The sequence below is a fragment of the Rhipicephalus sanguineus genome, chromosome 9, assembly GCF_013339695.2.
Source record: "Rhipicephalus sanguineus isolate Rsan-2018 chromosome 9, BIME_Rsan_1.4, whole genome shotgun sequence".
Classification (NCBI taxonomy): domain Eukaryota; kingdom Metazoa; phylum Arthropoda; class Arachnida; order Ixodida; family Ixodidae; genus Rhipicephalus; species Rhipicephalus sanguineus.
The window spans coordinates 53,983,093-54,006,637 of NC_051184.2; the positions used below are offsets into that span (position 1 = coordinate 53,983,093).

A 23,545-nucleotide genomic window follows, 5' to 3' on the forward strand; every position below is an offset into this window, starting at 1 on the left:
CAGCTTACTCTCCTCCACTTTTATTTGGGAGTGGGAAGATAGGCTGCTGGTAGAATTTTACCGGAAAGAAGTGTTGAAGTAGAGTAATTCGGCATTACAGAGATGTCTGTTACAGGTAGGGGTACGTGCTGCCCAGGACGTCAAAGGGGGAAGGGCGACAATGGTGGAAATGAATTTGCACTCCAAGCAGGTGTACAACGAGCTAAAAGCCATGAACATAACTGAAAATATTCACAAATCGAGCATTTTAAAAGCTGCTAATAAAACATTTTGTTTTGGCTTCATCTATCAAACATCTGGTCTTTTTTATTGTTTCTTTATTCTTCCTTCATCATAAAAAGTGTGTTGCCATGGCTAGAATTAATAACTTCAAGCTGAGAATTTTGCAATCACCACTGCATATGTCTACAGGTGCTTATTTTTTTGCGATCTTGAATAGGATATTTAGTAAAGGTTGTCAGGGTGCTATCACTCCCTATAAAGTAGTTTGCGTCTAATGGTGCTCGTGCGTCTCGCGAATTAGCCGCAGTTAGTGTTAACGGCCGCCGAACGAGAGGCGACGCTGTGATCGCGCAGGGGCGCTGCCCTGTCGGCGAAGGTAGACCGACATACAGAAAACAGCAACGAGTATCTCAGGGGTTTGAAAGTTACTTAGCGTGTACTAGTTATGTGTTCGGCGATTCGGCTGGCAAGCTCGTCGTATGTAAAAGCAGGCTAATAAATGTAAACGTGTTGGTTTGCTCAATGGTGTGAATTGTGTCCGTGTGTTCCGAGAGCGGCGCTCTCTGTAGACACCACAAGGTGCTAAGTGACATTACTGTTTATTTGCTCCCTTGTTTGGATTTATGATGCACCTTTTACTGGACCTGCACTTCTCTGTAATTGCAGACAATTTATATTCATTCTTGAGGAGTATACAAGGTGCATTGTAAATCTCAACCGTTTTCAAGAAATGCAAACTTTGTATTCTTTTGTAGGTAATTGCCATTAAGCATTTCGAGTTTTCCTGAAAATGTAATTTTTTGATGACAGTATAGCTGCATGGCTGCTGAATAATTATTTAGAATTAGTTTGCATAATGAAGATTAAGGAATTGTATTTTTGATTTGCAAGAAGCATGGATATGGGCCAACATGAACATATAACCAACTGTTTCAGACATCCTCCAATGAAGTTTAACACTACTTGGCTGTTAATGTTCACTGGTGTACTTGTCTTGTGGATTCAACAAATTTGAAAAAATCAGGGAGGCCCAGAAAAAACCCATGAAGTCTGTGTTGAACTAGACATCCACATGAGAAAAACTAAGAGCAGGGTTTTGTGCAGTAAGAATAAGCACTGTGCTCCTATTCATAGGAAAGCTGGTTTAGAGAAGAATCAAAATTATGTTATACAGTTCCATGTTGCAAAACTGTAATCTGACTATGAGGTGCGCTGCAGTAAGTGAATGCCAAATTATTTTGACCTCCCTGTGTTTTATATAATCTGCCAAAATGCATGGCACTAGCGCACTTGTACATTTTACACCCATCATATTGTGGCTGCTTTGGTTGGGAATCAATCCTGTGACCTCGTGCATAGCTGCAAACCATTGGCTCTGCTCATGTGGCAGGATAGAGAAGAATTGCATATCTTTCTTTTCTGCCCTACTTCATACTTAAATAAAAACAGCCGCACTGACTCTGCACGTTTTTAAAACTGTGCACATGTATAGACCAGAAAAGCACGTAATTGTGACCATTGGTGTAGCGTCCTGTAGGAACAACCAGATACGCTCAGATGCTACACTGCTGAATGCTAATTCATATTATTGTCAACATCAGTATAAAAAGAAACCTCCTAGTGGTTAATGGTAGACGTGACCTGTCAATCTGTTGTAGCATAGGACACAACGCAAGGTCAGAGTGAAATACGACTAAGACAGGCACTATTAATATGACTCCTGAGGTTCAAACGTCATTAACGAAATGCACAGGCACAAACAGGATAAATATGGTGCTACTACGTGTACATGCAACGAAGTAGACCTTCCATACTAAATATTTTAATTAAATGGGTTCTATCACTGCAGAGGTCACCAGCAGTGCCTTTACTGAATGATATGTTATCCCCTTCAAGAGGTGCTATTTGGATGAAATGATTGTCCCATTTACTTATTTCAGGCATTTGTAATTAGATCATTCGCAATGTGTTTTATAATCTGTCCAAATGCATGGTGATTGAAACAGCAACTGTTCAATTGGAGGACAAGTATTCCATTCATTATAGTGAAGTTCAATATGTTACGATGCCATTATGACATGCCAAAGGAGATCTGAACATCTTGCAACAATCTTGACTTCGAAAGCATTTGAATGTTTGGACATACAACGTTCAGGTTTTAGCAGTTTGTTATAAATTAATTAATAATACTAATATATGGGGTTTTAAGTGCCAAAACCACAATATGATTATGAGGCACGCCGTAATCAAGGGCTTCGGAAATTTTGACCATCTGGTGTTCTTTAACGTGCATTGACATCGCACAGTACATGGGCCTCTAGCATTTCGCCTCCATCGAAATGCAACCGCCACGGCCGGGATTGAACCTGCGACCTTTACTCCACCGCATCACAGTGGATAACACTGGCTTGAGGCCAGTGACAATGTTCAAGACCTAGGAAAGCAGTGGACTTTTGTGTATGTTGTAGAAGGCTGTTTGAACTTTGTTGCCAAAGATTAGCAAAGCACTTTTTTAATCACAGCCAAGAAAAGCCTTGCCTTGATTTTCTACTTGGCCATCAAAGCCTCCTCGGGGGATGTGAAAGCATCTAAGGATAACAATTAGTTTGACCTCCTCTACTAATTGTAACAAGAGAAGCTTCTGCTTTGTTGGAGGTGCACATTTTGTGAAGTTGCAATGTATGGCTGCGAGACAGGTACGTCGAATTCTTTTATTATGCTCTTGATGGTCATCAACGTAGGCCGGCAAGCACAGAGACTTATGCAAGTACAAAATCTGCACATAGTGACAGGCTCCCAATAATGCTGTCATCAGATGCTCTCAGCTTTTACCAACTGCAAATAACTTGCTTGAAGCGCCGTAGCAATAGTTTTGTGCTTACTGGCCGCATACTTTCGAGAATTAAATACCTTTACTGTGCCATAATCAGTAGACATCAACACCATTGAGGTGCTATTTAAAAACTGATGAACCAGGTGTTGCCGATCGTCTGAACATGTTTCCACTATTAAAGTTTACACAGACTATTGCCGTGGTAGAATTAACTACGCACTCAAAATACCAATCAGTGGTTCCATCCATTTGCAATTGTAAATTGCAATATGGTAGTGCAAGATCAAAGTGTCAAGGCCCTCTGCTGCCTCGGTCCTTTCAGTAATGCATGTGATCTTTCAGAAAATCATTGGCGTGATAAAGTGGGACAAAGCAAAAGGACCGTAACAGAGGTCCCCCCCCCCCCAAAAAAAAAAGCACTGCCAAATAATGAAAAGAAGATGCGCCGATTGAAATATGCTGCACGTGAGTGTAGAAAGCGCCGCAACGTTCACAACGTTATCGCGTGCCATAAACACACCAAACTACATCTTCAGTGTACGACGAGCTTCAGAACCACGTGTTACACAAAATATGAGCACGGCAATGTTGCGCTGAAGGCAAAGCACACTTGATTCTTCTACTGTTCTCATTTACAGGTGACCATTTGACACATGAATCATAGATTTAATATATCATCGTGAGGAATAAGGTAGTCGTTGCTATCGCGTGAACGTGAAATCCATGAAATCGCGCAATAACGCATACAAAACAGCCAGCACTCGTGCATGATCACATCGACGCGGGATGTCGGTGATCCAACACTACCGCTTGCACGAAACAGCCAACACTCACGTATCATCACATTCGCGGGGAATATTGCAACCACACAAACCGCCGCACAACACACCAACAGCCAGCGCAATGGCGCGAGCCAACCTCAGCGTACATGGGCAACATGGGAACTAAAACGGGTAGAGACGTTCGCACACTTTGGCGCCTTGGCCGCGCACGGTCGTCAGAAAAGCACCTTGCGCTTGGCCACTCGTATTAGTTCGCGCCGTGACTCGCCGCGGCGCTGCAGTCACCGGCTGGAGTTGAGAGCGATTGTAAAGGCGCTGCCCGGCTCGCCATGTGGACAAGAAGCAATCACCATCATGCCGGCGCGCTCAGCATAGCTGTGCCTAGTTAAGCCAAGTTAATCATAGCCAAACCTAATTAAACCTAGTTGAGCAGGGCAAAACCTAACTAGGCAAGCATGATTAAGTCAAAGGCTAATTAGGTCTAATTAAGCCGAGTTGAGATTCTGGTGTGCGTAGTATGCTGAGCTCGGCAAGATGTGCAGAGCGAAGCCGAATTAAGACCAATTAAGACTGAACCTAATTCGCATTAATTATGCTAATTATCCAGTTAGGCCTTGATTCACCTGCGATGTAAGCTAGTGAAGACCAAGCATCGAACGTGTAAATTAGACCAATTAAACTAATTAAGTTATAATTAAGGCTAGGTTGGTTAGGGATGTATAATCGATACCGAGTCATGAATATGCAAAATTCGCCCATGTAGGCTAATTAACCTAATTAATGTTATTAAGCTACTTGGCGTTGTGATTGCCAAGCGAAACCCAATCGAACCCGATCAAAACGTAGTCTATACTCGTGATTTACAATGTGATCGCGTGAGCACTGCCTGCATCGGCGTGTGAATGCACGAGTGTCTAGACAAGCCAGGACCAGCCAAGTGCCGATCAGCTCTCCTCTAGCCCAGCTTTGAGCGACTCAGTGCAAGCTGCGCAAATTTTTAAAGTTAGGCCCAGAATTCACAGTAAGAATAACTTACTGATGTTGATCTATATTCGCACTTGCATCGTCGCCTATCATCACACCTCTCTCTTTCTCTTTCTTTTTCCTTCCCCCCTTACCCCCCGTGAGGAGTAGCAGGCTAGAAACCCGCTTTCCAGGCCGACCTCTCCTCCTTCTTCTCATTAAAACATCTTCTTCTTCTTGGCATACAGTGCATTACTAATGAACGGCGGCAATGAATTCAACATATTTTAAATTTAGGCGTGAAAGCCGTCAGTGTAGGACATAAGTAAGATACATAGGGTGTTCAAATGAAAAGGCACGAAACGTCGTAACAACATGACCGCTTACATAGATGCCTATGCCGCTATGGGAGAATGTAGCGAGACATCTAGGGATGCGATTGGAGTCTCTGCCGTGGATCGGAGCATGGGCGGCCCGCATGCGCAGGAGAGAGCAGAGCCTCTTATAAAGAGCGCCGCCCAGTTGACGCTGCAGTGCATGTGAGGACAGGATGGCGTTCACACTGCAAAATGCGGCGATTGAGGAGTAGCGGGGCGTTATCCGATTTCTGACAGCGCAAGGTGTTAAACCGGCCACCATTCATAGCCTGGGATTTCCACGTGTTTGGTCCCCTGAAAGGGAAGCGCTTCAACACTGACGACGAACGCAAGGACGCTGTGAAGGACTGGGTCTCGTCACGGCCACATGAATTCTGGGAACAAGGAATCTTTCGGCTCGTTCATCAATGGGATCATTGTGATTAGGCACATAGTGCATACTTTCAATAAAGTCTTCATTTATACCCACAGTGTTTTTTCGTACCTCTTCATTTGAACACCCCTTGTAGAGCATTTCAATTTATGCAGTTATAGTGCGATGGTGGGAAATAGTAGAATAGCATTCATTATTAACAGCGATAAATATAGTTAATTCGTAGTCAATAATAATTACTCATTTAATATAGATGCCATTTATCATCGACATGTGCCACGAGAAACGTTTACGAGAGATCTCGATTTAAAGGAGTACTGCGTTGAAAAATAGTGCGAAAACGGGACGAAGGCTGAGGAACAGAGAAGCGGCGCTTGCGTTGTTTGTTCCTAAGCCTTCGTCCCGTTTTCGCGCTGCTTTCAACGCAGTACCATGTAGCAACTGGGCTTGCAACTGCAACTGCAACTTGAAGGAGTAATTAATTGTACTGGTAGTTATAGGCAAATAATAATTTGGTGCTGATATATAATAAAAATTTATTGAAGGATATGATCGCAAAGCATCCGATGATGGCCTGAAGAGAGAGGGTGAATGCATTGGGAGATTCTTGCTAATGAAACTTTTTCAAGCAATCCCAGAACGCCCCGTGGCAGCGTGGAGCACTATGGGAAAAGTGCGTACATCGAGCGAGCCGGCCGTTCGGTGGCCCGCTGCTCGTTGGCGCCGTGGGAGCACGAATCGAAAAGAGCACATCGCCGCTTGTTCAATATTCTTACATCGTATACAAAAGACTGCACATATCCGAACGCATCTGCCTGTATCTCTACCATAGGTCGACAAAAATTGTGGAGCTCACTCAGACTCAAGCTCACCAAAATACTCCTCAACCGGACTCAGACTAGCTAAAATTTTTCTCTACCGGACTCACGGCTCGATCTGAGTCTGAGTGAGTCAGAGTGAGTCGACTCATGAGTCCGTTAGCGTATAATTGCATTTTTTGACCATGGTTCCAATGCTCTTTAAACTCAATACCTCGCATATAGGTGCTCTACTTGGCGCCTTTTGATCTCAATCTTTCAAACATAAGTTATCAGTGGTTGCAATCCAGTAAGGACATTTTTATTGAAAGAGATTAGTACTCACACGCTGTATTTTTATCAAGAAATTCCCGTGAAAGTTTACCCCATCCGTAACTCACGCCTATGATCAATAAATATTGAGCTTGCGTGTGAACGCTATTGCGTTGAAGTATCCGTGAGTAGACGCGAGTATAAAGGTGAGCCGACATAACGCTGATAATAATGCAGAAGTTAAGTAGATAGAACCATAGGTCTGTAAAACATGTGGAGCTCACTCAGATTCCCTCACGAAATTTATTTTGCGCTTAGGGCTCACTCGGACTCAGACTCACTCAAACGTTTTCTCGACCGGACTCACTCGGACTCAAACTCACCAAAATATTACTCATGGCTCGATCTGAGTCTGAGTGAGTCGACTCATGAGTGAGTTTGCCGACCCCTGATCTCTACGCAAGAAATGTGAAAGGAATACCTACAATACCTACACTCAGTGTAGGTATTGTCGAGCGTATCTATATCGCACGCAGCAGTTAAGCGGCATGTGCGTTATCGCGTGCCGATGCCGTGAAGACGTTCTGCTGTCATCAATATTAGCCGCACACCGAATTCATGTTTAGTGTACGAATACTTGTAAAGTACTAATGCGAATCTGACGTGTTGAATTGCCATTGACAGCTTTCCGCCTGAGCACTTGGTGTCATGAACACTGTCGCGCTTGCTCACTGCGTTTAGCCGCTATTACCTATTGACAGGTAATTTCAGTGTTCCAGCTAATCTTGCTCACGACTATAAATATCTACGCTATGCATTCACCTGCAACCCCACACGCGAAAGCACAACCAGCGTTTCTAAAATGCAACAACTGCAGCTAGTATCAACGAAGGGCGATAGAAGCTCATCGTTTGCTACATGATGCGAGCGACACGGAAGTGGTCTAATCAATGAATACTTTATTTTAGTAAACGCCAATTATACTCTGTCGAGTACTCTTTAAATACCACGTCCTCACCTTCGGCTCATCGACAGTGCCGATGGACGTTGATTGCAAATGGATCCACGAATAGCATAGACCGCTCCTGGACTTCATCTATAGAATCCGAGTTGTATCGTTTTATTAAATTTATGCTGTAGGGCAGGGGTCTCAAACACGCGGCCAGGCTCGCACGTGACTGACTTCATCCCATGTTTTATTAGTCATCTCCAGAACGGACGAAGCGTCAAAGCGGTGAAGAGAAAACTGGCCACAGGCAAAAACCAGATGTATGCACTAAGAGAGGGACAAAGAAGGCAATGTCACTACCAATGTGGATAGGATAGTTAGAAGTATATAGCTGAGGAGTTTCACAGATTCCTGTACTGTAGCTGGGACAAGCAGGGCGATAACGTAAGAAGTAGTAGTATACAGCCTAGAGGAATCGGACATCCCACCAGCAACGACAGGGGAAATTAGGAATGCCTTGGAGGGAATGCAAAGAGGCAAAGCCGCTAGTGAGAATTAGGTAACATCAGATCTCTTGAAAGACGGTGGACAGATTTTCTTGGAAAAACTGGCCACCCTGTACACGAAGTGTCTCTTGACGGTGATCGTACCAGAATCTTAGAAGAATGCTAACGTCATCTTAGTCCACAAAAAAGGGGACGTCAACGAGTTCAAAAATTACAGGCCGAAAAGCTTCCTGTCCGTTGTCTACAAGCTGTTTACAAAGATTAGGCCAACATGAGAATTTAAATCAACCAAAGGACCAAGCAGGATTCCGCACAGGCTACTCGACAATAGACCATATATGCACACTATCAAACAGGTGATCGAGAAATGCGCGGAATATAACCAACCCCTATATATAGCCTTCATAGATTATGAGAAGGCATATGATTCGGTCAAGATATCAGCAGTCATGCGGGCACTACGGAATCAGGGGGTAGACGAACCACATATAAAAATACTGGAAGAAATCTTAGATCTAGGTGCACGTTAAAGAACCCCCGGTGGTCAATAATTCCGGAGCCCTCCACTATAGCGTCCCTTTAACCATATGGTGGTTTTCGAACGTTAAACCCCACCTACTACTACTACTACTACTACTACTACTACTACTACTACTACTACTACTACTACTACTACTACCACAAGCACCAGCGCCACCACCACCGCTCGGTGGTGGTGGTGGTGGTCGACACTCCCGCGTTAAAACTCGGTGGGCGACACTCCCGCGTTAATGATGAAGCGTGTGTACGGCGTTGTTTTAGGGGCGAAGCACCTTAGGGTCTCGGTGTGTTGGCATGCATCGTGCATCGTCGTCTGCTGTCTGGACGGTCCATTTGCTTGAGCACAGAGAGGGCGCCACCACCTCAGCGCTCGCCGTGTGGCGAGAGAGAGCGAACGGCGCGCGTTCGTTCGCCTGGAAACGCTCATTCTGCGATGAACGCTGAACCACCAGCTGGCAAGGAACGAGAACGCGTCCTCGCCCGCGAGACAGAACGCCGACGCAGGCAGCGTCTGCTAGCGAGTTTCTTGATTGAAAACACCGGCTGCTCACGCTGCACAACAGTTCACCGGCCGCGGCGTATATATAGGCACTGGATCTTGACCTGCAGTATAGTGGCGGCGGGAGATTTCTCTTGTGCGTAGTTGAACAATAACGATTCGCAGCGTGCACGTTAACTGAAAGCGGACTGCAGGTCGCTGTGTCTAATCTCTCTTCTGTCTCTCTTCGCCCATTAGCAGTGATTTTGCTGCGGGAAACACCGGTGCACACTGCATGCTTCGCCCCTCCACAGGTTTCACGTTAGTGGAGCTGAAACGCCCTTCCCGACATGCTTCGCTCCTCCCCAAATCTTTAACACGAAAGTGTTTTATTGCGGGTTCCACCGAGACTTTCGTGACGTATTTTCTCGGTCCGCAATGTTGCCTGGAGGGCGTTTAGCTCACTGAGCCACCGCCAAACACATAACGGAGGCTACATGAACGCGCCTTTTATATTTCACACTTTCCCCTCGTAGTGCTCTTGGATGGATGAATGGATAGCTGCTATGAGCGTCCTTAATAACGGGGCGGTGACATGCGTGTCACCAGGCTCGAAGAAAAAAAAAGACGCGCCGTTGCCACGACCGTCCTAGTCTGCGCGTTTCCAATAGAAGTGTGATTTCGTCAACGCTTTAACACACCGTGACGTGGCGGCTTTTGCGCAAGCAAGGTGTGGGAGCGGGCTAGTTGGTATTCCATAATGCTAAAACTTTAGCGCAAAACGAGCACAGCGGACAAAGAAACGTAGAGACGTAGCGCTTGTCTTCGTCGTTTCTTTGTCCGCTGTGCTCGTTTTGCGCTAAAGTTTTAGCTTTGCGCAAGCCTCGCTCATAGTATCCATCCATATCGACAAACAGCTCTCCGACGCTCGCCTGGCTATCGCACCGCGTTCCCCGCTCGCCCTGTGAGAAGTAACGGCCAGGCTAGGCTAGAGGGAAGACACGACGCGCGTAGCGTTTCTCTTCGCGTTTCACGACGCTTTGAAGGAGTACATATCGAGTATCAGTGTTTCCTACGTGCTTGATGATGCAATCTTTGCGTGGGATTCACCGTATGCGGTGTCCACGTATATGTTAAGAAATTCTGCTACCGCAAGGAATAAATCATTAATATGGGCCTTAGTCGTCGGTACGGAGATGTGCCAGTAGACGTCAACGTGAGTGCGTCCACACCAAGCGGTGCTACATCTGCCAAACAACAATAGACATTGTACAAGCTCTCATATGCCGATGCACAATAAACAATCAACTACTTCTGTAACGACACGTTTCACTTTCGCGTTATACTGATTCCTATGACGGAGGGATCAGCCATCTTTTTTCACTAATCAGCGAATCATTCGCTAAACACATCTGAAATGTCGAGCTTACTAACACAGGCCCTGGACCGCTTCCGGTTTCGTGCGCTGGCGTAGGCTAGCAGAATTGGCGGGGAACAAAAGCCTTGGCGAGTAGCCCGTACAGTTTCAACACTTTTCTCCCTGTGTCTAGCAAAATATTTGAATTAAATTTTCTTCTAAGCTACACACAACCCTAAAAGAGTTAATCCTTAACTATAAGCGCCTTTCTGACCGGAAGTTTCTTGACCGGAGGTGACCGGAAGTTTCTTGGGGTACACCACGTGCTCCTGCTATCGCAATCTTGAAACCGTCTATACTCAAGCACTCTCAGCGTGGAGCTTGCGAAAATTTGTAATCTAATGACAAATTTATGTCCTTTCCGCCTAAATCATTACAATATCTCAGATAAAGATCCTATGCAGCGTTAAAAACAGGCCCAGAAATAGCAAAATAAGTATCAAGTAGCCTATAATTGGCCACGATATGATAACAAGATAAGCAAGCCTGCCTATCACATTTATGAAAGATGTATAGAGTGAACTGTACGTTATCGTTCGCTGCAGTCTGTGTTAATAGAAGCAACGCTTCTCCTGGAGTAACATTTCTCTAGGACCCGCCGGCTTCCAGCCGTGCGGTATTTCTCGGGTACGTCTGTTTTGTGTGTGGCGACTGAAGTTGCCGCACCAAACTGTAGCCCCATGGCCGAGTCTCTCTGGCGTGGGGCCGTGAGACTGGCTACGTCTGTTTGGCGCCGAGCGGTAGCCCCCTTGTCCGGGCAGGGACCGTCTTTCCGAAACAAACCTTCCCCTCCTCAACCCGGGGGAGAGGAAGTGCCGGGATAGACGTATGGATGATGATGGGTTGATGAGTATCGTAGAACTCTGGGACAAAGTGCCTCCGGGCGCCGCGTCTCCTCCCATCTGACAACGGCACGTAGCGGCCTGTGTAAACAATAGTTTAAGAGATTTCACGTGCCATAACCAGGCCCCTGAAAGTCTCAAGTTCCAGCGATCGCCGCAGAGGGCGAAAAAATCAACCGCGGCGAGTTCCATCGATATGCGCGGAGAGTGGAGCTACTGACTCCTCTTTTAGCGGTCGAATAAGTTAGTTCGCATTTTACGTGTTAGGGGCGCTCAACATGGCCAAAAATTTTATTTCAGAATGTATCAGAAGATTGTTAAAAGCTTAGTTACCGTGTCATTTTGCATACAGCTAGTAGGGACCAGTTTTTATGTTACTTCTAGAGTTATTACAAGAGCTTGATTGTTTGAGGACTGAGATTACACTGACGCTCTTAAAGCAGCAGCCCATTGGCATCGATTGCGCTTCGGTCGGTTATTTCATTCAAATTGTACCGCGGTCGTTTGCTTTGATCGGCGTTACGCAGCTGCGTTTTAAATCAGTTTTGATATAGCAACGCGAGTTTGTGCGCCAAATTTTACATGCCGCTACCACAAAGCGAACGTGTCTAAAGCCTGTGATTCACGTCAGCTGCGGCGCTTCACCGGCTGCCAGCATGAAAATTCAATGCCAGCAAGGAGCTCGGAGACTACCTACGAAAACGGAATAACCATGCACCATGTGGGTGTGCGCACCGGTGAGTGAAAATGCAATGCTTTGCATTTGAACATAGCTTTTTTTTTTGCATGCGCTACGGTTTTTGTCATTTCAAAAGGTCAGCTGATCGGATGCACCGCTTGTGGATTACAATGACATTTTCTAAGATTATTTACTTCGCTCTCACTTTTGCAAAAAATATCTTTACTGCTCAACTTTGTAACACAGATCACAACATAAGTTTTACCTATTTCTGCACAAATTAGTCTTCTGAGATAAATGGTCATAAGTCCAATGCATGGTAGAGCCAAGTGAACTTATAGTATGTATATGCATTTATACATTTTCGTAAGTTTACAGTCATACATATTACATTTGCACATACCATGTAGTTTATAGAGTTGGGAAATTAACTAACTTAGTATCCTCTAATTGAGGCTTGGTCAGACACGGTCCACTGAAGGTCACCACTAAAACAAATTCACAAAGAAAGCAATGTTATGTGCACACTATTTTTCTCATGCAGTGCTCTCATATACATTCTTCTCAGACATGAATCACAATCCACTCACGTTTTTACCATAGTAATCATTATTTTTTCCTCTTCCAACCCAACCACAGCCTCCAAGAAACTGCTCATATCAGTACACGCTCGGAAGCTTTATCTCTGAACCTACCTCAAGTCAGCAGAGGATGTTCCACTACTGAAAGTAAATTCGTCGTCCCAAATCCTCACAAGGTATGGTTGTGGACACTTTGCTTATAGAACCAATTTTTTTTCTTTCATCATTTCTTTCTTGCTTTTTCTCATGACTCAATTTTTTTTCTTCTCAAAAAACTGGACAAAAGAGAGATCATTGGTTTCCAAGCTACCCACACCAAGTCGTAAGAAGCTCAAGAGTCGCCTATCTACCACCAAAGTTTACCAGGCGGACAACTGCAAGCCTTATACTGAAACGCAGTGATAGTGTACGGTATGTTGAAGCAGTACAAAATTGGGTCCACAAATTATTGCTTCTTGCTTCATGAATTATTCAGTTTAGAGGAAATGTGCTGGCTTCAAATTTCTTGGATAGTGCATGTGATGGGCTGCACATACTGTACTTTAATCTACGTGTGAAACTTTGCATAGAGTATCACATGTAACTTGGTAGCAAGTGGGCCAGTAGTAGTGCATATTTAGCAGCACTTGTTTTTCCCAGTGAATATAGTTTGCTGCAATTGTGGAGGCTGTTGCAAAGCAATGGCAGGGAAAGCTACAGTAGTGCTGAAATAAAACGTTATGTGTACCGATTGCTTGTAGGGAGGGGCATTGTGAAGGTTCTAAAATAGAAAACTGTGTGCAAACACTCGTGCCTTCATTAAACAAGGCATTTCGTGTAGTGGTCACCTGGGGAATAGTTTCCGGGTCGCTACTCTGGAATAAATAACGTTTGATGATGGGAGTAGGAGAATAGAAGCATGTGCATAAGGACATTTTGGGCAGTGTTCTATGAAACAGGCTGTTGAATTTGTAAAGCATTTGAAAATTTAGTCTTTAGTTTTATTCAATGAACTTCACCCATACATTAATGGGATGATATGTAAACAGACACCCCGTGTACTTAGATTTAGGTGCACGTTAAAGAACCCCAGGTGGTCGAAATTTCTGGAGCCCTCCACTACGGCGTCTCTCATAATCATATCGTGGTTTTGGGAAGTTAAACCCCAGATATTATTATTATTAGTAAACAGACACATCCAGAAAAGAGGGTACAGCACCGTTGCATTTGTGCAAGCAATTTGTTTTGTATGTGAAGTGGAACCACAGACAAGTAGCAAATAATATTTGTTCTAGATAACAGACCTGACACATGACACGGAGTCTTTAAAAGTATGTTTAGTTTTAACAGAAAAATAAATGAGTGCACTCAATAGATACAATCAGAGTTCAATAGAGTTGACCAGTGTTTGTGCATGTTAAAGATTTGAATGTGTAATAACTGCTATTGCTTTGATATTGGCGTGAGCTATATATCAAAAAAAGGCTAGTTTTGTGTTCATGCTTGTGATGCGCTGCAGGTAGACACGGACCAGAAAAAACGAGAACAACATAGGGTGATGCGCAACACCTTGTGCTGTTCTCGTTTTTTCTGGTCCGTGTCTACCTGCAGCGCATCACAAGCACGAAGACATGCCATCTAGCCCCTATTGCCGCCTTATTAGTTTTGTATGACACCCGTGTTAAGAGTGAGGCAGACAATTAGGAGGTAGTGAAGAATGAAAATGTAAATTCAGCTTCTGCAATCGTCCATCGTTTAAGCAGTGTCTTTCACGACTATGCACCATTGGCACCAGAAAAAATGGACTAATTTATTTATTTTCCAGTGCAAAACATAGCAATTAAACAAAGAAGCTAATTATACACATTTGACAGAAATGATTACTCACTGCCTATTTTTCCAACATTGCTACTATTACTTCCAGCACTTCCTAGCTGTCTAGTATACTACTGTTCCAAATGCCTCTATTGTGCGCGTACACATCATGTGCAGTCTATTGTCGGTGCTGTCCACTGGTACATCATTCTTTTTTATTTATAAATGAGTGCTTTCGGGAACACGCGCAGGCATCCGCTACCACATACGTCAATTGATAAACAGTGGGCGAGCAAGGGTAGCTCACTTCTCGAAACTTGTCTTCCGTGACAACCTTTACAGGAATGTTCACGTGCTGAAATGTTGGATTCAGGCTAAGGCTTTCCTTATTCGCCAACAGTTACTCAACTGAAGTGTTTGTCACTGCAACCTCTTTTGAAACATGAACCAAGTTTCCTTTTCAACGTGATACCGTAAATGGTGTTTTCCCAGAACACACGAGCTTAGCTGAACTGAAAGTTGAGCTAAATGGTCGGAATTCATCGTAAAAAGATCGGCGCGCAGGCACGAACACAAGGATATTGAGCACAATAACGAGAACACGTTATGTACAGGAATAGCTAGCACAACAGTGTGGTTTCACTTTTTTTTTCAGCGCCGAGTGGCTCTCGCCAATGTGTTGTCAAAATAGTATGTCGGGCTGAAGCTAATCTTACTGGCACTGCATCTTTTGCGAGCTTTGATGCTGTTTGTTTATTACCGCTCAAATTGTCAAACGCGCATGTGTAAGTGAGAAAGAGGACGGGCAGCACTGTACGCAAGTACTGTGCAAGGGTCACCCATCGTAAATAGTATCGTCTGACGCTTCGTTCTGCGTACTATAAGAGGTATGCTGAACGAGCCAAGAGACAGAGTTACTCAGTTTCAGCTGGCAATTCTATTAAGCAGATGGATATTTCTGTTTCTTGTATGTATTGTTCAACTCTGTAACTGACAGTGCTGCTTGTTTACATGTATATTGCTACATTCACGATTGCCAATAAACAATGTAAGCTTACTTGCTTGGCGTGTTTTTTGCCAGTTGAGGCCGTTCGGTCACCTGGCGACGTAACGGAAATATTTGTAGAAACGATAGGCTGCCGCGCGCGCGAATACAACCCCCGGACAGGAGTCAATAAACGCCCAGAACCAGCGGGCGCGCACCGCGACCACCCGCACCCGCCAGCAATGCGGCAGCCATATTAGCCATATTGCCTTAACACAATGATGATGATAGTTTTCGCAGCGCCATCTCTTGGTCGGATACTTTAGTTCACAACGCCACCGCTACCCTTATTTCCGTTGCACTGTCAAAGGTACAGTTTCCCTTCTGTAAATGGTAGTATAAGTGTTCTGTGCCATAACCACATTGTCAATATCGGCAAGCCGCAGTGGGGGATTCTGTAATAGGTTTAAACACCTAGAAGTAAGCGGGTGTTCTTGCATTTCGACCCCACCGGAATACGGCCGCCGTGGCAGGGATTTAAACCCTCGACCTTGCACTTAGCAGCGCCACACTTTTTCTTTGCTCCCACGGCGGGTGCACATTATGTCGGTACCGCCGGAATGAAATTTGGCCCCTTTAGCTGACGCTGAGGAGACCACAGTAGCCTATGCTCTGAAGAGACATTTATTAAACTACTTCAACGTTCCTAGTAAATTGTTTCGTTCGTCCCACCCTCACCCTAAAGCATTCTGCAGCTCACCCGCTGTTGCACAGCCTCCGGTATCGGCCCACTCGAGTTTTTGGTACCAATCGTGTTCACGCCGCCGAATGCAGGATTTTTAAATTCACTAGCCATACAGCGCTCTCGCCTTAATGAGTGCTAGTTACTTAGCACCCTCTGACGGTGCGAAGTGTTTATTGGCATTATTGTATGATTGGGACGATGGCCATGAGGGATGCGGTAGTCGAGGAAACCGAAGAATTTCATCGTCTAAGATTTCTGACAAATTCGGTCCGTAGGCTAGTAGGCGAACATCGTGTCTTCAACAAAGTATGAAAATAATAAAAAAAGTAGGTCGTGCCTCTAAGACGGGGCATGTGAGTCGCGCACTGCAGCACACTACTTTCAGCGTCACTGACTAAAGCACGTGACTTCAGTTGACCTCCCATTGCGAGACGCTCAATGCGGCCACTCTAAAGGCGCCGTGCCGCAAAATAGAAAAAAAAAAAGGTGGGGCTCGCAACGCAAGCAAAACAGGGTACATTGCCTACTGTACGTAAGGGAAGGCTGCGAAAGAACTCCGCTTGCAGATCGTCGCCGTGGCCAAGGTAAGGCCTGCGTTAATAATAATATCTGGTGTTTTATGTCCCCAAACCACGATATGATTACGAGAGACGCCGTAGGGGAGGGCTCCGGAAATTTCGACCATCCGGTTTTCCTTAACGTGCATTGACATCGCACAGTACACGGGCCTCTAGCATTTCGCCTCTATCGAAATGCGACTGCCGCGGCCGTAATCGAACCCGCGACCTTCGGGTCAGCAGCCGAGCACCATAATTACTGCTCCACTATGGCGGAGAAGGCCTTCGTTGACAGCAATGTTTACCTTCTGGCGGCACGGTAACGGGGTAGTTCAATGCCTTGAAACTCTCTACGACTGCGGCTATACTACCCGGTCTTTCCCGGGACGAAGATACAGTGTTGTTCCGTCTGCGTCTGGGTGTAGCATTCACCAACGCCTACTCATTTATGATCGAGATGGCCGACAACGCCGAGTGCAACGACTGTGCCGTCGATGAAACTGTTGAGCACATTTTGTGTTACTGCTCGACTTACTCACACGAGAGGCTTTCTCCTCCGTACTGTTTTAAATCAACTGTACGGAAGCGCTTTCACTGTCGAGAAGATACTAGGACCATGGGGCTTGCCCATCACTGTTCCGAAAGGCAACGAAAGCGCTGTTGCGTTATCTCAAGGATACCGGACTGATTCGCCGTTAGCGATGTCAAACACGGAACTGTTACGTCGGCTGAAAGAGTGAGTTTTCTCTCCTCCTCTACAACTTTCCTTCCCCCTTCCCCAGTGCAGGGTAGCCTACCGGGTTCAGCCCTGGTTAACTTCCGTGCTTTTCTTCCATTATTATTCCCTTTCTCTATCTCTTACAATAGGGAATAGTGAAGTAACTGACAAAAAAAAAAGACATTCGTGAAAGGTTGTTCACCTTGCCCTTAACAACTTTCGGTGTAATAAACTATTCGAGAAACATCGCCTGGTGAGGTGCTACGTTGTGTTACGGTAAACGAACACATGACACAGACAATAAAAAAAATCCGGCAGATCCCACGCACTGTAGGAATCGATGTAATGCGAAGCGGCCAGCAAAGAGCTGCATACATCGCCTTGTTTGTCTTTGAGCCAAATTAAATCATTCATGTCATGGCATCTAGTTCACCATATATCGCATGATTGCCATGCACGCATGCATGCACAATCTGGTATATACCATGCCAATGAAACGTATATTCTGGTATATACAATGCATGACCTGTCATTCATGTTCATCACGCACTCGTGTCATGACGTACCAATTTTGGTATAAATCCAGTTAACAAAACGGCCGGAAGCGCACCATGACAGTGTCATGTAAATCATACCGTACATGACATGCATAACATGATTCGCATGTTAAGACCTGTCATTTATGCTCGTCATGCAGTCACATCGCGCAATACCAATTTTCGTGTATATGAAACGAGCGAAATGGCCGCGATTGCACCATGAGTATGGCATGTAAATCATGCCATACATGACATGCAGATCATGGTTTTCATGTTACCACCTGTTATTCATGTTCGTCATACAGTCACGTCGCGCAACACCAATTTTGGTGTACAGTCGAAACCCGCGATAACGAAATCCCGAGGGAACGAAATTCTCACCGCAACGAAATATTTTCGGAGCACCGGCGAACCCCCATAAGAGTCAATGCATTTCGTAACTCGCGACTACGGAAGATATTTAGGCAGGGTTCTATTTGGTGTCGCAGAAGTCTGTTGCCAGACTCGGGGGTCAATGTTGCCAGACTGCCGCCAGATTTGGCGGATAAATTTGCCCCTGCGGTTTCAGCTTTCCCGTACGGCTTCTGTGTCATCCGCGGTACATTTCGAAAGTGCCTGTGCGACATCGGCCGTTTTAATGAGCGGAACGAACGGACCCCACGTGTTGCAGAAGTCGGGACGCGTTTTTTCGCTGCGTGCGCCGTACAATTAAGATATCTGACTCGAAGTAGGGAATCCACGCGCAACGACTCGTTTGAGTCCACGTACGCGTAGGGGAACCTGAATTAATCGCCGAAGCCCGGACACGCGTGTGCGCCGTGTTGCAATACATCGGACTCGCGTCCCCGAGGTACAGATTATCTCCGTAGCTGTGCGTGCCGTGTCGACCATGCCCAACGACGCTCACACTTCCGATCGCATCGCTCGACGAGTATGAAACATACATACCACGGCTGGAGAATTGATGCACGTCGCATATATCAGTGCTAGCTACGCCCGTAGGCTGCTTTATCGCCGCTGCTGGACGACACTGCTAGGTCTGAGCTGGTGGTGGGAGGCGCGCGACTCGTGGAACTGTAAATGGGGGGCCCTACATGGAAGAGGGGCTCCACCCACAATAACCACAAACAACCAAAATTCCAATTAATGCATGTTTATTTTCTCCGGGCTTGAAAGAGCGCTATCAAAAAGTAACAAAAATGAATGAAAACAAAGCAAAAAAAAAACCGCACACAGCAGGTTGATCAATCTGCATTTGCCGCACTCTTCAAAGGGGATACCGGCGTGCGATGGCCTCGATGAGCCGAAGGAACTTGTCCTTCACGTTGGGACGTGCGTTCACGGACCTCCACCACAGCCAGGCGAGGTGAGAACGCATCAGAGCGGGAGTCGTTTTGTTGCCGTTGCGAACAAGTCGTCGTTTTGCTTTCTGCCACTCGCTTTCGATGTGTTGCGTGTTGGCGCCTGTTGCAGGGTCGATGAAGTTGACGCTGTGGTTCACGGTGTGCCAGTCGAGGTTTAGCGGCGTCCCATTGGCATTCACGAGGCCGGGTATGCACCGGTATGCGGCCCACTCGTCACTGAACACCGTCGTGCCGGGAAGAGCGTTCTTTGCGATCAGAGGACCAACGGTGGCCGCGTCTCTTTTGTCGACCTCGAACAGCCTTGGCTCCTTCGTGGACACGCACAGCATGCCGAAAATCCACGGGCCCTTGTCTGACACACCACCGTGGTTGTTGCGGCGCCTGGGGGGAACATTGTCGCCAGTCAGAAGGCGGCCTCGGTTCGCCTTGCGTCGTCCCCTCATCAGGCACTCGTCTATTCGGACCACCTGTCCTACTCCTCCCATCGGCGGCTGTTCGAGAAGCTCTGCGAGAGTCACTTCTCTGACATAATTTCTCCAGTCGGTCCGCGTGGTGTTACTCATCTTGTACTCCTTCTCTATGAGTTCCTTCGTGTTCCTCGACGAGAACCCTTTAATCATTGCGTAGGTCAGCCATATCACCCCTCTTCGAGCGATTTTTACGTTCGGACGTCCAAGTACGTCTCGACAAGCAAAAAAGGAGCCTTGCCCCTGCCTACCGTGCAGGGCGTCCGTCCCGCGGAGCTGAGACAGCTGCTTTTTGCACCGATTGCACTTGAAGCTCGGCCTGATCCCTTTCTTGCATCGGCGATTGTAAGTGACGACTTCTCCGTCGCATCCTGGCTCGCCTGGATTAAAGCCGAGGTCCTTGCATATCCCCCAGTACTCGCAAGCCGATGGCCGCCCTTGTAGTGTTCCGGTTGCCTGGGGTCGAGCAGATGGCGTCGGCACCAGTCCAAATTCACGAAAAAAGGCCTCTTCTGCGGCAGGGTATCTGATGATGTCGGCGATCTCGAGAATGCTGGGGTCCATACGTGGCGTGGCCATGACGAACCGCTTCCTGACTGGGGACAATGTTGATTGCATTGCTAACGTTACGGCATTTTATAAGGCTCGCTATGTGAAAGGCGGGGGAGGGCGGCCGAGACAGAACGCACCAAATAAGGGCATTTCGATGGGTGAATTGACCAAATATGAGCATTTCGACGCGCGTTCCGTCGACGCGTACTTCGGGGACACGAGTCCGATGTATTGCAACACGGCGCACACGCGTGTCCGGGCTTCGGCGATTAATTCAGTTTCCCCTACGCGTACGTGGACTCAAACGAGTCGTTGCGCGTGGATTCCCTACTTCGAGTCAGATATCTTAATTGTACGGCGCACGCAGCGAAAAAACGCGTCCCGACTTCTGCAACACGCGGGCTCCGTTCGTTCCGCTCATTAAAACGGCCGATGTCGCACAGGCACTTTCGAAATGCACCGCGGATGACACAGAAGCCGTACGGGAAAGCTGAAACCGCAGGGGCAAATTTATCCGCCAAATCTGGCGGCAGTCTGGCAACATTGACCCCCGAGTCTGGCAACAGGCTTCTGCGACACCAAATAGAACCCTGCCGATATTTATACCGCAGTCCCTCAATAACGAAATTTTTGAAACACGAGTGCGCAAATAATCTACTCTCGCAACATTAACTACACTCGAAAACTGCTGAAATGCATCCATGCTACACTTAAATTGTGCAAAACTATCGCTACAGCGCAGTTGAGAAGCAGCCGCCATCATTGTTTACAAAAAAAAAAAAAACATGAAGCTGGCGACAATGATGATGATGACGGCTTGCCGAAACACCTGCTCGTTATCGCGGACTACGTAGCCAAATCCACATTCCTCATGGGGTTTCGTTCGTTGGCTTGGCTCTGTGCTTGGCTTTGTCGGCTTTGCGCGCACATGGTCGCGCGTGTGGAGCCATTTGTGGAGCGTTTGCTTGGTCGCTTGGTGCAACGTGAACTGTGTGTTGCGATTGCTTCGTCAGATTTCGCTGCCTGCGAAGATGCCGCCTCCAACAACAATGCGGAAGTTCTTCACGCTGGAAGATAAGGCTGCAATCACCAGTGAGGTGGAAAAGGGCAGGAAAAAAAATGAACATCGCCGAAGAATTCGGCATTGCGTGCAGCTCGCTGTCCACGATTCTGCGCTGATCCAGCGGAGCCGGAAGAAGGTTCGCCTGTAGGCGCACTTTAGACGGTACTGGTGACAGCGCAGCGCCGCCGTCACTGACCAGTGCATGGGGCGAACTTTGTGCCATGGCAAACGAGATTCCCGATCGAGAGGCATGAGGAGGAGGAGGAAGGAAATGAAGGAAAGGCAGGGAGGTTAACCAGACGCGCGTCCTGTTTGCTACCTTACGCTGGGGGGAAGGGATGAAGGGATCAAAAGAAAGAAAGAAGAGGGAAGAAGGCAAATTGCTGCATGGTAAGGCCCGCCAAAGCAAACGTACTGACATTTGGAAATAAAATGTGTTTTTTTTTTTGTAAATTCCATGTCTTTTCTGCCGCATTCTCGCGCCAACGAAATTCCCGCAAGAGCGAAATTTTGTACTTTCCCCGCCGATTTCGTTATTGCGGGTTTCAACTGTATATCAAGCTAGCGAAACGGCCACGAGTGCGCCATAAGCATGGCATGTAAATCATGTCGTACTTGTCATGCATGTCATGACTCATGTTACAACCTCTCATTTACGCTCGTCATACAGTCGCGCCGCGCAATACCAATTCTGGTGTATATCAAGCTAGCGAAGCGGCCGCGAATGCATCATGAGCGTGGCATGTAAATCATGACATACATGTCATGGTTTTCGAGTTAACAATTGTTATTCAATAATGAGAACTAACGGACGATAATGCCAAGGAAAGTATAGGGGGTGTTATTTGTTGCAATTAGGATATAAATGTGAAGAAAGTAAAGTGGACGAAAAGATAATTTGCCGCCGGCAGGGACTGAACCTGCGACCTTCGAACAACGCGTCCGATGCTCTACCACTGGGCTCGTAACGTAATAGCGCAAAATATTGACTTTACAAATTGAGGCTAACAGAAATTAAGGACGTCAGGCCTCCGTCTGCACGCTCTGAAACCCGCGATCGTCATCACCGCCTCCCAAGCACAAAAAACAGCAGCGCTAAATGACTTTCTTGCTTTCTTTTAAGGAACCCGTGGGACCAAACAACAGTATGATCGGGCGAAATATATTGAAGAGGCAGGGGATGCGAAGAAGGGCAGCGCGTGCTCTATCGAGAGTTCGTCGTTATCAAGCGCAGCCAAGCGACTTGCACGCACCCTGTCACTGCAACAGAACTGCTGCTGATTCACAGTCGAGAAGCCCAACCGGCCGCTCGTTGCATGTGCTGCGGTTATCACTCGGCTATTGAGGTTCGCGCTCGCTGGTTATAGCGGATATCGCCGTCGTGTTTTTTCCCCCTTTTCTTTTTTGTATGTACTGTGGCTTTATCGATTCGCGCGATTGCGGCAAGCGTCATCGCACGAATTTCGAACGTTGAAGGACCGTACGCCTCGTGGTGTGAAAAACAGTGAACTATAAGCGACGTCCCGAATTCCTTACCCGTCGCGCATCTCTGTGCCTACACTGACTGCAGCCTTCTAGTTTGCTGTTATAAATTGCCCCAAGGATATATCTTCCTCAACCTCCTGATCGAAAGTCTTGCGTGTCTGTGAGAGTGATAACCTGCTTCGTTTTGTTCCTCAGCTCAGTCACCGTTACATTGGCCGAACGTTTCGTGCGAGCTTTTCGCTACCTCTCCAAATTTTTTGCTTTATTTTGTTATCTTGCGGAGTCGACCAACGGAGTTGGGGGGCGCTGTAATAACCCCTCCCCCCACCCCCTATCCCAATAGAGAACTTGCTGGTCATTACATTGGCCGAACTTTTCGTGCGAGCTTTTCGATGTCTCTACAAATCGAAAGACAGTGCCCGATCTCGCTGGATAATGTAACACTTCTTCATCCACGCGCCTAAGAACCGCACGGCAAAGAAAAACGTTCGTATTGACACAGAAAGTCTTCGTTTCCCGTCTCACCTGCGGCCTTTCTCATGGCCAATTCAGATAGCACCTACAAGCAATGCGATTTCTTTCCATGAACGCGACCAACATATGTGCTCTGTTACAGATTAAGGGCTTAAGTTTGGTGGCTTATTCATAGAACATAGCAGCAAGC

General features: G+C 46.5%; 1 long non-coding RNA gene across 1 annotated transcript in view; it reads right to left on the bottom strand.

Annotated features, from left to right (window-relative positions):
- The window catches only part of LOC125759829 (uncharacterized), a 59,854-nt gene that overhangs the window by 35,759 nt on the left and 550 nt on the right, over window positions 1–23,545 (bottom strand). The gene's annotated exons all lie outside the window — the stretch shown is intronic.